This window comes from Pan paniscus, chromosome 6 (assembly GCF_029289425.2).
Source record: "Pan paniscus chromosome 6, NHGRI_mPanPan1-v2.0_pri, whole genome shotgun sequence".
In the NCBI taxonomy this organism is placed as follows: domain Eukaryota; kingdom Metazoa; phylum Chordata; class Mammalia; order Primates; family Hominidae; genus Pan; species Pan paniscus.
The window spans coordinates 75324551-75344436 of NC_073255.2; positions in this window are offsets into that span (position 1 = coordinate 75324551).

Consider the following 19886-nt stretch of genomic DNA (forward strand, 5'->3'; position numbering starts at 1 on the left):
TGAAATGGAATGGAATGGAATGGAATGGAATTTAATCAAGGGGAATGCAATGGAATGGAGTTGAATGGAAGGGAATGGAATGGATTTGAACGGAATGGAATGGAATCAAGGCGAATGCAATGGAATGGAATGGAATGGAATGGAATGAACCCTAATGGAAGGGAATGGAATGGAATGGCACGGAATGAAATCAACACGAATGGTATGGAATGGAATGGAATTGAATGGAATGTAATCAATCGGAATGGAATGGAATGGAATGGAATTGAATGGAATGGAATGGAATCAGCGCAAATTGAATGGAATGGAATGGAATGGAATGGAATAAACCCGAATGCAAGTGAATGGAATAGAATGGAATGGATTGGAATGGAATCAACCTGAAAGGAATGGAATGGAACGGAATGGAAAGGAATGGAATGGAATGGAATGGAATGGAATGTAATGAATCCTAATGGAATGGAATGCAATGGAATGGAATGGAATGGAATCAACACAAATGGACTGGAATGTAATGGAATGGAATAGAATCAACCCGAATGGAATGGAATGGAATGGAATGTCATGGAATCAACCCGAATGACATGGAATGGAATGGACTGGAATGGAATGGAATGGAAAGGAATGGGTTGGAATCAACCCGAGTGGAATGGAATGGAATGGAATGGAATGGAATGGAAAGGATTGGATTGGAATGGAATGGAATGGAATCAACCCTAATGGAATGGAATGGAATGGAATGGGATGGAATGGAATGGAATGGAATCAACCCAAAAGGAATGGAATGGAATGAAATGGAATGGAATGGAATGGAATGGAATCAACCCGAATGGAATGGAATGGAATGGAATGGATTGGAATGGAATCAACCTGAGTGGAATGGAATGGAATGGAATGGAATGGAATGGAATGCAATGGAAAGGAGTGGAATGGAATGGAAAGGAATAGAATCAACCCAAATGGAATGGAATGGAATGGAATGGAATAAACACGAATGGAATGGAATGGAATAGAATGGAATTGATTGGAATGGAATAAACCAGAGTGGAATGGAATGGAATGAAATGGAACGGAGTGGAATTAACCGGAATGGAATGGAATGGAATGGAATGGAATGGAATATAATCAACCCGAATGGAATGGAATGGAATGGAATGGAATGGAAAGGAATGGAACGGAAAGGAATAGAATGGAATCAAACCGAATGGAATGAAATCGTATGGAATTGAATCAACCCATATGGAATGGAATGGAATGGAATGGAATGGAATGGAATAAACCCGAATGGATTGGAATGGAATAGGATGGAATGGATTGCAATGGAATTAACCGGAATGGAATGGAACGGAATGAAATGGAATGGAATGGAATGGAATTAACCAGAATGGAATGGAATGGAATGGAATGGAATCAAGGCGAATGCAATGGAATGGAATGGAATGGAATGGAATGGAATCAACCCTAATGGAATGGAATGGAATGGAATGGAATGGAATGGCATGGAATGCAATCAGGACGAATGGTATGGAATGGAATGGAATTGAATGGAATGGAATCAATAGGAATGGAATGGAATGGAATGGAATGCAATGGAATGGAATGGAATCAACCCGAATGGAACGGAATGGAATGGAATTGAATAGAATGGAATGGAATCAACGCAACTTGAATGGAATGGAATGAAAAGGAATGGAATAACCCCGAATGCAATGGAATGGAATAGAATGGAATGGATTGGAATGGAATCAACCCGAAAGGAATGGAATGGAATGGAATGGAAAGGAATGGAATGGAATGGAAAGGAATGGAATAGAATCAACCCGAATGGAAAAGAATGGAATGGAATAGAATGGAATGGAATGGAGTGGAATCAACCTGAATGGAATGCAAAGGAATGGAATGGAATGGAGAGGAATCAATCCGAATGGAATGGAATGGAATGGAATGGAATGGAATGGAATGGAATCAACCCGAAAGGAATGGAATGGAACGGAATGGAACGGAATGGAATGGAATGGAATGGAATGGAATGGAATCAACCCGAATGGAAAAGAATGGAATGCAAAGGAATGGAATGGAATGGAATGGAATGCAATGGATTGGAAAGGAATGGAATGTAATGGAATCAACCGGAATGGAATGGAATGGAATGGAATGGAATCAACTGGAATGGAATGGAAAGGAATGGAATGGACTGCAATGGAATCAACCCGAATGGAGTGGAACGGAATGAAATGGAACCGAATAGAATCAACCGGAATGGAGTTAAATGGAATGGAATGCAATGGAATGGAATAGAATAAAACAGAACAGAATGGAATGGAGTGGAATAGAATGGAATCAACCCGAATGCAATGGAATGTAATGGAATGGAATGGAACGGAATGGATTGGAATGGAACGGAATCAACCCGAATGGAATGGAATTGAATGCATTGGAATGGAATGGAATGGTAGGGAATAGAATCAACCCGAATGGAATGGAGTGGAATGGAATCAACCAGAATGCAATGGAATGGAATGGAATGGAATGGAATGGAACGGTATGGAATGGAATGGAATGGAATCAACCCGAATGGAATTGAATGGAATGGAATGGAATAGAAAGGAATGGAATGGAATGGAATGAAATGGAATGGAATGGAATAAACCGAATGGAATGGAATGGAATTGAATGGAATTGATTGGAATGGAATAAACCAGAATGGAATGGAATGGAATGAAATGGAACGGAGTGGAATTAACCAGAATGGAATGGAAGGGAATGGAATGGAATGGAATGGAATGGAATGGAATATAATCAACCCGATTGGAATGGAATGGAATGGAATGGAATCGAATCAACCCGAATGGAATGGAATGGAATGGAATGGAATGGAATGGAAAGGAATGGAATGGAAAGGAATGGAATGGAAAGGAATGGAATGGAATCAAACCGAATGGAATGGAATCGTATGGAATTGAATCAACCCATATGGAATGGAATGGAATGGAATGGAATGGAATGGAATGGAATAAACCCGAATGGAATGGAATGGAATGGGATGGAATGGATTGGAATGGAATCAACCGGAATGGAATGGAATGGAATGAAATGGAATGGAATGGAATGGAATTAACTGGAATGGAATGGAATGGAATGGATTGGAATGGAATGTAATGGAATCAACCCGAATGGAATGAAATGGAATGGAATGGAATGGAATGGAATTTAATCAAGGGGAATGCAATGGAATGGAGTTGAATGGAAGGGAATGGAATGGATTTGAACGGAATGGAATGGAATCAAGGCGAATGCAATGGAATGGAATGGAATGGAATGGAATGAACCCTAATGGAAGGGAATGGAATGGAATGGCACGGAATGAAATCAACACGAATGGTATGGAATGGAATGGAATTGAATGGAATGTAATCAATCGGAATGGAATGGAATGGAATGGAATTGAATGGAATGGAATGGAATCAGCGCAAATTGAATGGAATGGAATGGAATGGAATGGAATAAACCCGAATGCAAGTGAATGGAATAGAATGGAATGGATTGGAATGGAATCAACCCGAAAGGAATGGAATGGAACGGAATGGAAAGGAATGGAATGGAATGGAATGGAATGGAATAAACACAAATGGACTGGAATGTAATGGAATGGAATAGAATCAACCCGAATGGAATGGAATGGAATGGAATGGCATGGAATCAACCCGAATGACATGGAATGGAATGGATTGGAATGGAATGGAATGGAAAGGAATGGGTTGGAATCAACCCGAGTGGAATGGAATGGAATGGAATGGAATGGAATAGATTGGATTGGAATGGAATGGAATGGAATCAACCCTAATGGAATGGAATGGAATGGAATGGGATGGAATGGAATGGAATGGAATCAACCCAAAAGGAATGGAATGGAATGAAATGGAATGGAATGGAATGGAATGGAATCAACCCGAATGGAATGGAATGGAATGGAATGGATTGGAATGGAATCAACCTGAGTGGAATGGAATGGAATGGAATGGAATGGAATGGAATGCAATGGAAAGGAGTGGAATGGAATGGAAAGGAATAGAATCAACCCAAATGGAATGGAATGGAATGGAATGGAATAAACACGAATGGAATGGAATGGAATAGAATGGAATGGATTGGAACGAATCAACCGGAATGGAATGGAATGGAATGAAATGGAATGGAATGGAATTCACCGGAATGGAATGGAATGGAATGGAATGGAATGGAATGGAATCAACCCGAAAGGAATGGAATGGAATGAAATGGAACGGAATGGAATGGAATGGAATCAACACGAATGGAATGGAATGGAATGGAATGGAATGGAAAGGAATGGAATGGAATGGAATGAAATGGAATGGAATGGAATAAACCCGAATGGAATGGAATGGAATATAATGGAATTGATTGGAATGGAATAAACCAGAGTGGAATGGAATGGAATGAAATGGAACGGAGTGGAATTAACCGGAATGGAATGGAATGGAATAGAATGGAATGGAATATAATCAACCCGAATGGAATGGAATGGAATGGAATGGAATGGAATGGAATGGAATGGAATCAACCCGAATGGAATGGAATGGAATGGAATGGAATGGAAAGGATTGGAATGGAAAGGAATAGAATGGAATCAAACCGAATGGAATGGAATCGTATGGAATTGAATCAACCCATATGGAATGGAATGGAATGGAATGGAATGGAATGGAATGGAATGGAATGGAATAAACCCGAATGGAATGGAATGGAATAGGATGGAATGGATTGTTATGGAATCAACCGGAATGGAATGGAACGGAATGAAATGGAATGGAATGGAATGGAATTAACTGAAATGGAATGGAATGGAATGGAATGGAATGGAATGGAATGGAATGGAATGGAATGGAATCAAGGCGAATGCAATGGAATGGAATGGAATGGAATGGAATGGAATGGAATCAACCCTAATGGAATGGAATGGAATGGAATGGAATGGAATGGCATGGAATGCAATCAGCACGAATGGCATGGAATGGAATGGAATTGAATGGAATGGAATCAATCGGAATGGAATGGAATGGAATGGAATGCAATGGAATGGAACGGAATCAACCCGAATGGAACGGAATGGAATGGAATTGAATGGAATGGAATGGAATCAACGCAACTTGAATGGAATGGAATGAAACGGAATGGAATAACCCCGAATGCAATGGAATGGAATAGAATGGAATGGATTGGAATGGAATCAACCCGAAAGGAATGGAATGGAACGGAATGGAAAGGAATGGAATGGAATGGAAAGGAATGGAATAGAATCAACCCGAAAGGAATGGAATGGAACGGAATAGAATGGAATGGAATGGAATGGAATCAACCCGAATGGAATGGAATTGAATGGAATGGAATGGAATGGAGTGGTATCAACGCAAATGGAATATAATGGAATGGAATGGAATGGAATGGAATCAACCTGAATGGAGTGCAATGGAATTGAATGGAATGGAATGGAATCAATCCGAATGGAATGGAATGGACTGAAATGGAATGGAATGGAATGCAATGGAAAGGAGTGGAATGGAATGGAAAGGAATAGAATCAACCCAAATGGAATGGAATGGAAAGGAATGGAATAAACACGAATGGAATGGAATGGAATAGAATGGAATGGATTGGAACGAATCAACCGGAATGGAATGGAATGGAATGGAATGAAATGGAATGGAATGGAATTCACCCGAATGGAATGGAATGGAATGGAATGGAATGGAATGGAATCAACCCGAAAGGAATAGAATGGAATGAAATGGAATGGAATGGAATGGAATGGAATCAACACGAATGGAATGGAATGGAAAGGAATGGAATGGAAAGGAATGGAATGGAATGGAATGAAATGGAATGGAATGGAATAAACCCGAATGGAATGGAATGGAATATAATGGAATTGATTGGAATGGAATAAACCAGAGTGGAATGGAATGGAATGAAATGGAACGGAGTGGTATTAACCGGAATTTAATGGAATGGAATGGAATGGAATGGAATATAATCAACCCGAATGGAATGGAATGGAATGGAATGGAATCAACCCGAATGGAATGGAATGGAATGGAATGGAATGGAAAGGAATGGAACGGAAAGGAATAGAATGGAATCAAACCGAATGGAATGGAATCGTATGGAATTGAATCAACGCATATGGAATGGAATGGAATGGAATTAAATGGAATGGAATAAACCCGAATGGAATGGAATGGAATAGGATGGAATGAATTGGAATGGAATTAACCGGAATGGAATGGAACGGAATGAAATGGAATGGAATGGAATGGAATTAACCGGAATGGAATGGAATGGAATGGAATGGAATGGAATGGAATGGAATCAAGGCGAATGCAATGGAATGGAATGGAATGGAATGGAATGGAATCAACCCTGATGGAATGGAATGGAATGGAATGGAATGGAATGGCATGGAATGCAATCAGCACGAATGGTATGGAATGGAATGGAATTGAATGGAATGGAATCAATCGGAATGTAATGGAATGGAATGGAATGCAATGGAATGGAATGGAATCAACCCGAATGGAACGGAATGGAATGGAATTGAATAGAAAGGAATGGAATCAACGCAACTTGAATGGAATGGAATGAAACGGAATGGAATAACCCCGAATGCAATGGAATGGAATAGAATGGAATGGATTGGAATGGAATCAACCCGAAAGGAATGGAATGGAATGGAATGGAAAGGAATGGAATGGAAAGGAAAGGAATGGAAGAGAATCAACCCGAATGGAAAAGAATGGAATGGAATAGAATGGAATGGAATGGAGTGGAATCAACCTCAAATGGAATGCAAAGGAATGGAATGGAATGGAGAGGAATCAATCCGAATGGAATGGAATGGAATAGAATGGAATGGAATGGAATCAACCCGAAAGGAATGGAATGGAACGGAAAGGAACGGAATGGAATGGAATGGAATGGAATGGAATGGAATGGAATGGAATGGAATGGAATGGAATCAACCCGAATGGAAAAGAATGGAATGCAAAGGAATGGAATGGAATGGAATGGAATGGAATGGAATGGAATGGATTGGAAAGGAATGGAATGTAATGGAATCAACCGGAATGGAATGGAATGGAATCAACTGGAATGGAATGGAAAGGAATGGAATGGAATGGAATGGAATGGAATAAACCCGAATGGAATGGAATGGAATGGGATGGAATGGATTGGAATGGAATCAACCGGAATGGAATGGAATGGAATGAAATGGAATGGAATGGAATGGAATTAACCGGAATGGAATGGAATGGAATGGAATGGAATGGAATGGAATGGAATGGAATGGAATGGAATGGAATCAACCCGAATGGAATGAAATGGAATGGAATGGAATGGAATGGAATTTAATCAAGGGGAATGCAATGGAATGGAGTTGAATGGAAGGGAATGGAATGGATTTGAACGGAATGGAATGGAATCAAGGCGAATGCAATGGAATGGAATGGAATGGAATAAACCCTAATGGAAGGGAATGGAATGGAATGGAATGGCACGGAATGCAATCAACACGAATGGTATGGAATGGAATGGAATTGAATGGAATGTAATCAATCGGAATGGAATGGAATGGAATGGAATTGAATGGAATGGAATGGAATCAGCGCAAATTGAATGGAATGGAATGGAATGGAATGGAATAAACCCGAATGCAAGGGAATGGAATAGAATGGAATGGATTGGAATGGAATCAACCCGAAAGGAAAGGAATGGAACGGAATGGAAAGGAATGGAATGGAATGGAATGGAATGGAATGGAATGGAATGGAATGGAATGGAATGAATCCGAATGGAATGGAATGCAATGGAATGGAATGGAATGGAATCAACACAAATGGACTGGAATGTAATGGAATGGAATAGAATCAACCCGAATGGAATGGAATGGAATGGAATGGCATGGAATCAACCCGAATGACATGGAATGGAATGGATTGGAATGGAATGGAATGGAAAGGAATGGGTTGGAATCAACCCGAATGGAATGGAATGGAATGGAATGGAATGGAATGGAATTGAATGAAATGGAATGGAATGGAATGGAATAAACCCGAATGGAATGGAATGGAAGAGAATGGAATTGATTGGAATGGAATGAACCAGAATGGAATGGAATGGAATGAAATGGAACGGAGTGGAATTAACCGGAATGGAATGGAAGGGAATGGAATGGAAGGGAATGGAATGGAATGGAATATAATCAACCCGAATGGAATGGAATGGAATGGAATGGAACGGAATCAACCCGAGTGGAATGGAATGGAATGGAATGGAATGGAAAGGAATGGAATGGAATGGAATGGAATGGAATCAACCCGAATGGAACTGAATGGAATGGAATGGAAAGGATTCCAATGAAACCGAATGGAATGGAATGGAACGGAATGGAATGGAATGGAATCAACCAAAATGGAATGGAATGGAATGGAATGGAATGGAATGGAATGAAATGGAATGGAATGGAATGGAATGGAATCAACACGAATGGAATGGAATGGAAAGGAATGGAATGGAAAGGAATGGAATGGAATGGAATGAAATGGAATGGAATGGAATAAACCCGAATGGAATGGAATGGAATATAATGGAATTGTTTAGAATGGATAAACCAGAGTGGAATGGAATGGAATGAAATGGAACGGAGTGGAATTAACCGGAATGGAATGGAATGGAATGGAATTGAATATAAACAACCCGAATGGAATGGAATGGAATGGAATGGAATCAACCCGAATGGAATGGAATGGAATGGAATGGAATGGAAAGGAATGGAACGAAAAGGAATAGAATGGAATCAAACCGAATGGAATGGAATCGTATGGAATTTAATCAATCCATATGGAATGGAATGGAATGGAATTTAATGGAATGGAATAAACCCGAATGGAATGGAATGGAATAGGATGGAATGGATTGGAATGGAATTAACCGGAATGGAATGGAACGGAATGAAATGGAATGGAATGGAATGGAATTAACCGGAATGGAATGGAATGGAATGGAATGGAATGGAATGGAATGGAATCAAGGCGAATGCAATGGAATGGAATGGAATGGAATGGAATGGAATCAACCCTAATGGAATGGAATGGAATGGAATGGAATGAAATGGAATGGAATGGAATGGCATGGAATGCAATCAGCACGAATGGTATGGAATGGAATGGAATTGAATGGAATGGAATCAATCGGAATGGAATGGAATGGAATGGAATGCAATGGAATGGAATGGAATCAACCCGAATGGAACGGAATGGAATGGAATTGAATGGAATGGAATGGAATCAACGCAACTTGAATGGAAAGGAATGAAACGGAATGGAATAACCCCGAATGCAATGGAATGGAATAGAATGGAATGGATTGGAATGGAATCAACCCGAAAGGAATGGAATGGAATGGAATGGAAAGGAATGGAATGGAATGGAAAGGAATGGAATAGAATCAACCCGAATGGAAAAGAATGGAATGGAATAGAATGGAATGGAACGGAGTGGAATCAACCTGAATGGAATGCAAAGGAATGGAATGGAATGGAGAGGAATCAAACCGAATGGAACGGAATGGAACGGAATGGAATGGAATGGAATGGAATGGAATGAATGGAATCAACCCGAATGGAAAAAAATGGAATGCAAAGGAATGGAATGGAATGGAATGGAATGGAATGGAATGGATTGGAAAGGAATGGAATGTAATGGAATCAACCGGAATGGAATGGAATGGAATGGAATGGAATGGAATCAACTGGAATGCAATGGAAAGGAATGGAATGGACAGCAATGGAATCAACCCGAATGGAATGGAACGGAATGAAATGGAACCGAATAGAATCAACCGGAATGGAGTTAAATAGAATGGAATGCAATGGAATGGAATAGAATAAAACAGAACAGAATGGAATGGAGTGGAATAGAATGGAATCAACCGGAATGCAATGGAATGTAATGGAATGGAATGGAACGGAATGGATTGAAATGGAACGGAATCAACCCGAATGGAATGGAATTGAATGCATTGGAATGGAATGGAATTGTAGGGAATAGAATCAACCCGAATGGAATGGAGTGGAATGGAATCAACCAGAATGCAATGGAATGGAATGGAATGGAATGGAATGGAAAGGAATGGAACGGTATGGAATGGAATGGAATGGAATCAACCCGAATGGAATTGAATGGAATGGAATGGAATAGAAAGGAATGGAATGGAATGGAATCAACCCGAATGGAATTGAATGGAATGGAATGGAATAGAAAGGAATGGAATGGAATGGAATGAAATGGAATGGAATGGAATAAACCCGAATGGAATGGAATGGAATAGAATGGAATTGATTGGAATGGAATAAACCAGAATGGAATGGAATGGAATGAAATGGAACGGAGTGGAATTAACCAGAATGGAATGGAAGGGAATGGAATGGAATGGAATGGAATGGAATATAATCAACCCGATTGGAATGGAATGGAATGGAATGGAATGGAATCAACCTGAATGGAATGGAATGGAATGGAATGGAATGGAATGGAATGGAAAGGAATGGAATGGAAAGGAATGGAATGGAATCAAACCGAATGGAATGGAATCGTATGGAATTGAATCAACCCATATGGAATGGAATGGAATGGAATGGAATGGAATGCAATGGAATGGAATAAACCCGAATGGAATGGAATGGAATGGGATGGAATGGATTGGAATGGAATCAACCGGAATGGAATGGAATGGAATGAAATGGAATGGAATGGAATGGAATTAACCGGAAAGGAATGGAATGGAATGGAATGGAATGGAATTGAATCAACCCGAATGCAATGGAATGGAATGGAATGGAATGGAATGGAATCAACTGGAATGGAATGGAATGAAATGGAATGGATTGGAATGGAATGGAATGTAATGGAATCAACCGGAAAGGAATGGAATGGAATGGAATGGAATGGAATGGAATCAACTGGAATGGAATGGAAAGGAATGGAATGGACTGCAATGGAATCAACCCGAATGGAATGGAACGGAATGAAATGGAACCAAATAGAATCAACCGGAATGGAGTTAAATGGAATGGAATGCAATGGAATGGAATAGAATCAAACAGAACAGAATGGAATGGAGTGGAATAGAATGGAATCAACCCGAATGCAATGGAATGTAATGGAATGGAATGGAACGGAATGAATGGGAATGGAACGGAATCAACCCATATGGAATGGAATTGAATGCATTGGAATGGAATGGAATGGAATAGAATCAACCCGAATGGAATGGAAAGGAATGGAATCAACCAGAATGCAATGGAATGGAATGGAATGGAATGGAATGGAATGGAATGGAACGGTATGGAATGGAATGGAATGGAATCAACCCGAATGGAATGGAATGGAATGGAATGGAATGAAATGAAATGGAATGGAATAAACCCGAATGGAATGGAATGGAATAGAATGGAATTGATTGGAATGGAATAAACCAGAGTGGAATGGAATGGAATGAAATGGAACGGAGTGGAATTAACCGGAATGGAATGGAAGGGAATGGAATGGAATGGAATGGAATGGAATGGAATGGAATATAATCAACCCGAATGGAATGGAATGGAATGGAATGGAATGGAATGGAATGGAATGGAATCAACCCGAAGGGAATGTAATGGAATGGAATGGAATGGAAAGGAATGGAATGGAAAGGAATGGAATGGAATCAAAACGAATGGAATGGAATCGTATGGAATTGAATAAACCCATATGGAATGGAAAGAATTGGAATGGAATGGAATGGAATGGAATGGAATGGAATAAACCCGAATGGAATGGAATGGAATAGGATGGAATGGATTGGAATGGAATCAACCGGAATGGAATGGAATGGAATGAAATGGAATTAACCGGAATGGAATGGAATGGAATGGAATGGAATGGAATGGAATAGAATCAACCGGAATGGAATGAAATGGAATGGAATGGAATGGAATCAACGTGAATGCAATGGAATGGAATTGAATGGAAGGGAATGGAATGAAATGCAATGGAATCAAGGCGAATGCAATGGAATGGAATAGAATGGAATGGAATCAACCCAAATGGATAGGAATGGAATGGAATGGAATTGAATGGAATGGAATGGAATGGAATGGAATGGAATGGATTGGAATAAACCCCAATGGAATGGAATGGAACGGAATGGAAAGGAATGCAATGGAATGGAATGGAATGGAATCAACCCGAAAGGAAAAGAATGGAATGGAATGGAATGGAATGGAATGGAATGGAATAGGATGGAATGGATTGGAATGGAATCAACCGGAATAGAATGGAATGGAATGAAATGGAATGGAATGGAATGGAATTAACCGGAATGGAATGGAATGGAATGGAATGGAATGGAATGGAATATAATCAACCAGATTGGAATGGAATGGAATGGAATGGAATGGAATCAACCCGAATGGAATGGAATGGAATGGAATGGAATGGAATGGAATGGAAAGGAATGGAATGGAAATGAATGGAATGGAATCAAACCGAATGGAATGGAATCGTATGGAATTGAATCAACCCATATGGAATGGAATGGAATGGAATGGAATGGAATGCAATGGAATGGAATAAACCCGAATGGAATGGAATGGAATGGGATGGAATGGATTGGAATGGAATCAACAGGAATGGAATGGAATGGAATGAAATGGAATGGAATGGAATGGAATTAACCGGAAAGGAATGGAATGGAATGGAATGGAATGGAATGGAATGGAATTGAATCAACCCGAATGCAATGGAATGGAATGGAATGGAATCAACTGGAATGGAATGGAATGAAATGGAATGGATTGGAATGGAATGGAATGTAATGGAATCAACCGGAAAGGAATGGAATGGAATGGAATGGAATGGAATGGAATCAACTGGAATGGAATGAAAAGGAATGGAATGGACTGCAATGGAATCAACCCGAATGGAATGGAACGGAATGAAATGGAACCAAATAGAATCAACCGGAATGGAGTTAAATGGAATGGAATGCAATGGAATGGAATAGAATCAAACAGAACAGAATGGAATGGAGTGGAATAGAATGGAATCAACCCGAATGCAATGGAATGTAATGGAATGGAATGGAACGGAATGGATGGGAATGGAACGGAATCAACCCATATGGAATGGAATTGAATGCATTGGAATGGAATGGAATGGAATAGAATCAACCCGAATGGAATGGAAAGGAATGGAATCAACCAGAATGCAATGGAATGGAATGGAATGGAATGGAATGGAATGGAATGGAACGGTATGGAATGGAATGGAATGGAATCAACCCGAATGGAATGGAATGGAATGGAATGGAATGAAATGAAATGGAATGGAATAAACCCGAATGGAATGGAATGGAATAGAATGGAATTGATTGGAATGGAATAAACCAGAGTGGAATGGAATGGAATGAAATGGAACGGAGTGGAATTAACCGGAATGGAATGGAAGGGAATGGAATGGAATGGAATGGAATGGAATGGAATATAATCAACCCGAATGGAATGGAATGGAATGGAATGGAATGGAATGGAATGGAATCAACCCGAAGGGAATGTAATGGAATGGAATGGAATGGAAAGGAATGGAATGGAAAGGAATGGAATGGAATCAAAACGAATGGAATGGAATCGTATGGAATTGAATAAACCCATATGGAATGGAAAGAATTGGAATGGAATGGAATGGAATGGAATGGAATGGAATAAACCCGAATGGAATGGAATGGAATAGGATGGAATGGATTGGAACGGAATCAACCGGAATGGAATGGAATGGAATGAAATGGAATTAACCGGAATGGAATGGAATGGAATGGAATGGAATGGAATGGAATAGAATCAACCGGAATGGAATGAAATGGAATGGAATGGAATGGAATCAACGTGAATGCAATGGAATGGAATTGAATGGAAGGGAATGGAATGAAATGCAATGGAATCAAGGCGAATGCAATGGAATGGAATAGAATGGAATGGAATCAACCCAAATGGATAGGAATGGAATGGAATGGAATTGAATGGAATGGAATGGAATGGAATGGAATGGAATGGATTGGAATAAACCCGAAAGGAATGGAATGGAACGGAATGGAAAGGAATGCAATGGAATGGAATGGAATGGAATCAACCCGAAAGGAAAAGAATGGAATGGAATGGAATGGAATGGAATGGAATGGAATAGGATGGAATGGATTGGAATGGAATCAACCGGAATAGAATGGAATGGAATGAAATGGAATGGAATGGAATGGAATTAACCGGAATGGAATGGAATGGAATGGAATGGAATGGAATAGAATCAACCCGAATGGAATGAAATCGAATGGAATGGAATGGAATGGAATGGAATCAACGTGAATGCAATGGAATGGAATTGAATGGAAGGGAATGGAATGGAATGGAATGGAATCAAGGCGAATGCAATGGAATGGAATGGAATGGAATGGAATCAACCCAAATGGAATGGAATGGAATGGAATTGAATGGAATGGAATGGAATGGAATGGAATGGAATGGAATGGAATGAAATGGAATGGAATGGAATAAACCCGAATGCAATGGAATGGAACAGAATGGAAAGGAATGCAATGGAATGGAATGGCATGGAATCAACCCGAAAGGAAAAGAATGGAATGGAATGGAATGGAATGGAATGGAATGGAATCAACCCAAATGGAATGGAAGGGAATGGAATGGAATGGAAAGGAATGGAATGGAAAGGAATGGAATGGAATCAAACCGAATGGAAAGGAATCAACCCAAATGGAATGGAAGGGAATGGAATGGAATGGAAAGGAATGGAATGGAAAGGAATGGAATGGAATCAAACCGAATGGAATGGAATCATATGGAATTGAATCAACCCATATGGAATGGAATGGAATGGAATGGAAAGGAATAGAATGGAATGGAATGGAATAAACCCGAATGGAATGGAATGGAATAGGATAGAATGGATTGGAATGGAATCAACCGGAATGGAATGGAACGGAATGAAATGGAATGGAATGGAATGGAATTAACCGGAATGGAATGGAATGGAATGGAATGGAATGGAATGGAATGGAATGGAATCAAGGCGAATGCAATGGAATGGAATGGATTGGAATGGAATCAACCCTAATGGAATGGAATGGAATGGAATGGCATGGAATGCAATCAGCACGAATGGTATGGAATGGAATGGAATTGAAAGGAATGGAATCAATCGGAATGGAATGGAATGGAATGGAATGCAATGGAATGGAATGGAATCAACCCGAATGGAACGGAATGGAATGGAATTGAATGGAATGGAATGGAATCAACGCAACTTGAATGGAATGGAATGAAACGGAATGGAATAACCCCGAATGCAATGGAATGGAATAGAATGGAATGGATTTGAATGGAATCAACCCGAAAGGAATGGAATGGAACGGAATGGAAAGGAATGGAATGGAATGGAAAGGAATGGAATAGAATCAACCCGAATGGAAAAGAATGGAATGGAATAGAATGGAATGGAATGGAAAGGAATCAACCCGAATGGAATGGAATGGAATGGAATGGAATGGAATGGAGTGGAATCAACCCGAATGGAATATAATGGAATGGAATGGAATGGAACGGAATGGAACGGAATAGAATCAACTCGAATGGAATGGAAAGGAATGGAATGGAATGGAATGGAATCACGGCAAATGCAATGGAATGGAATGGAATGGTATGGATTGGAAAGGAATGGAATGGAAAGGAACGGAATGGAATCAACCCGAATGGAATGGAATGGAATGGAATGGAATGGAATCAACACGAATGGAATGAAATGGAATTGAATGGAATAGAATGGAATGCAATCAACCCGAATGGAATGGAATGGAATGGAATGGAATGGAATGGAATCAACTGGAATGGAATGGAATGAAATGGAATGGATTGGAATGGAATGGAATGTAATGGAATCAACCGGAAAGGAATGGAATGGAATGGAATGGAATGGAATGGAGTCAACTGGAATGGAATGGAAAGGAATGGAATGGACTGCAATGGAATCAACCCGAATGGAATGGAATGGAATGAAATGGAATGGAATGGAATTCACCGGAATGGAATGGAATGGAATGGAATGGAATGGAATGGAATGGAATGGAATCAACCCGAAAGGAATGGAATGGAATGGAATGGAATGGAATGGAATCAACACGAATGGAATGGAATGGAATGGAATGGAATGGAATGGAAAGGAATGGAATGGAATGGAATGAAATGGAATGGAATGGAAAAAACCCGAATGGAATGGAATGGAATATAATGGAATTGATTGGAATGGAATAAACCAGAGTGGAATGGAATGGAATGAAATGGAACGGAGTGGAATTAACCGGAATGGAATGGAATGGAATGGAATGGAATATAATCAACCCGAATGGAATGGAATGGAATGGAATGGAATGGAATGGAATGGAATGGAGTGGAATGGAATGGAATGGAATCAACCCGAATGGATTGGAATGGAATGGAATGGAATGGAACGGAAAGGAATGGAATGGAAAGGAATAGAATGGAATCAAACCGAATGGAATGGAATAGTATGGAATTGAATCAACCCATATGGAATGGAATGGAATGGAATGGAATGGAATGGAATGGAATGGAATGGAATGGAATGGAATGGAATGGAATAAACACGAATGGAATGGAATGGAATAGGATGAAATGGATTGGAATGGAATCAACCGGAATGGAATGGAATGGAATGAAATGGAATGGAATGGAATGGAATTAACCGGAATGGAATGGAATGGAATGGAATGGAATGGACTGGAATGGAATGGAATGGAATCAAGGCGAATGCAATGGAATGGAATGGAATGGAATGGAATGGAATGGAATCAACCCTAAAGGAATGGAATGGAATGGAATGGAATGGCATGGAATGCAATCAGCACGAATGGTATGGAATGGAATGGAATTGAATGGAATGGAATCAATCGGAATGGAATGGAATGGAATGGAATGCAATGGAATGGAATGGAATCAAACCGAATGGAACGGAATGGATTGGAATTGAATGGAATGGAATGGAATCAACGCAAGTTGAATGGAATGGAATGAAACGGAATGAAATAACCCCTAATGCAATGGAATGGAATAGAATTGAATGGATTGGAATGGAATCAACCCGATAGGAATGGAATGGAACGGAATGGAAAGGAATGGAATGGAATGGAAAGGAATGGAATAGAATCAACCCGAATGGAAAAGAATGGAATGGAATAGAATGGAATGGAATGGAATGGAATCAACCCGAATGGAATGGAGTTGAATGGAATGGAATGGAATGGAGTGGAATCAACCCGAATGGAATATAATGGAATGGAATGGAATGGAATGGAATGGAATGGAATGGAATCAACCTGAATGGAATGCAAAGGAATGGAATGGAATGGAGTGGAATCAATCCCAATGGAATGCAATGGAATGGAATGGAATGGAATGGAATGGAATCAACCCGAAAGGAATGGAATGGAACGGAATGGAACGGAATGGAATGGAATGGAATGGAATGGAATGGAATGGAATGGAATCAACCCGAATGGAAAAGAATGGAATGCAAAGGAATGGAATGGAATGGAATGGAATGGAATGAAATGGAATGGAATCAACCCCAATGGAATATAATGGAATGGAATGGAATCCGCCTGAATGGAGTGCAATGGAATGGAATGGAATGGAATGGAATCAATCCGAATGGAAAGGAATGGAATGAAATGGAATGGAATGGAATGCAATGGAAAGGAGTGGAAAGGAATGGAAAGGAATAGAATCAACCCAAATGGAATGGAATGGAATGGAATGGAATAAACACGAATGGAATGGAATGGAATAGAATGTAATGGATTGGAACGAATCAACCGGAATGGAATGGAATGGAGTGAAATGGAATGGAATGGAATTCACCGGAATGGAATGGAATGGAATGGAATGGAATGGAATGGAATGGAATCAACCCGAAAGGAATGGAATGGAATGAAATGGAATGGAATTGAATGGAATGGAATCAACACGAATGGAATGGAATGGAATGGAATGGAATGGAATGGAAAGGAATGGAATGGAATGGAATGAAATGGAATGGAATGGAATAAACCCGAATGGAATGGAATGGAATATAATGGAATTGATTGGAATGGAATAAACCAGAGTGGAATGGAATGGAATGAAATGGAACGGAGTGGAATTAACCGGAATGGAATGGAATGGAATGGAATGGAATGGAATATAATCAACCCGAATGGAATGGAATGGAATGGAATGGAATGGAATGGAATGGAATCAACCCGAATGGAATGGAATGGAATGGAATGGAATGGAATGGAAAGGAATGGAATGGAAAGGAATAGAATGGAATCAAACCGAATGGAATGGAATCGTATGGAATTGAATCAACCTATATGGAATGGAATGGAATGGAATGGAATGGAATGGAATGGAATAAACCCGAATGGAATGGAATGGAATAGGATGGAATGGATTGGAATGGAATCAACCGGAATGGAATGGAACGGAATGAAATGGAATGGAATGGAATGGAATTAACTGGAATGGAATGGAATGGAATGGAATGGAATGGAATGGAATCAAGGCGAATGCAATGGAATGGAATGGAATGGAATGGAATGGAATCAACCCTAATGGAATGGAATGGAATGGAATGGAATGGAATGGAATGGAATGGCATGGAATGCAATCAGCACGAATGGTATGGAATGGAATGGAATTGAATGGAATGGAATCAATCGGAATGGAATGGAATGGAATGGAATGCAATGGAATGGAATGGAATCAACCCGAATTGAACGGAATGGAATGGAATTGAATGGAATGGAATGGAATCAACGCAACTTGAATGGAATGGAATGAAACGGAATGGAATAACCACGAATGCAATGGAATGGAATAGAATGGAATGCAATGGAATGGAATCAACCCGAATGGAATGGAATGGAATGGAATGGATTGGAATGGAATCAACCTGAGTGGAATGGAATGGAATGGAATGGAATGGAATGCAATGGAAAGGAGTGGAATGGAATGGAAAGGAATAGAATCAACCCAAATGGAATGGAATGGAATGGAATGGAATGGAATGGAATTCACCGGAATGGAATAGAATGAAATGGGTTGGAACGAATCAACCGGAATGGAATGGAATGGAATGGAATTCACCGGAATGGAATGGAATGGAATGGAATGGAATGGAATGGAATGGAATGGAATGGAATGGAATGGAATCAACCCGAAAGGAATGGAATGGAATGAAATGGAACGGAATGGAATGGAATGGTATCAACACGAATGGAATGGAATGGAGTGGAATGGAATGGAAAGGAATGGAATGGAATGGAATGAAATGGAATGGAATGGAATAAACCCGAATGGAATGGAATGGAATATAATGGAATTGATTGGAATGGAATAAACCAGAGTGGAATGGAATGGAATGAAATGGAACGGAGTGGAATTAACCGGAATGGATTGGAATGGAATGGAATGGAATGGAATATAATCAACCCGAATGGAATGGAATGGAATGGAATGGAATGGAATGGAATAGAATGGAATGGAATGGAATGGAATCAACCCGAATGGAATGGAATGGAATGGAATGGAATGGAATGGAATGGAAAAGAATGGAATGGAAAGGAATAGAATGGAATCAAACCGAATGGAATGGAATCGTCTGGAATTGAATCAACCCATATGGAATGGAATGGAATGGAATGGAATG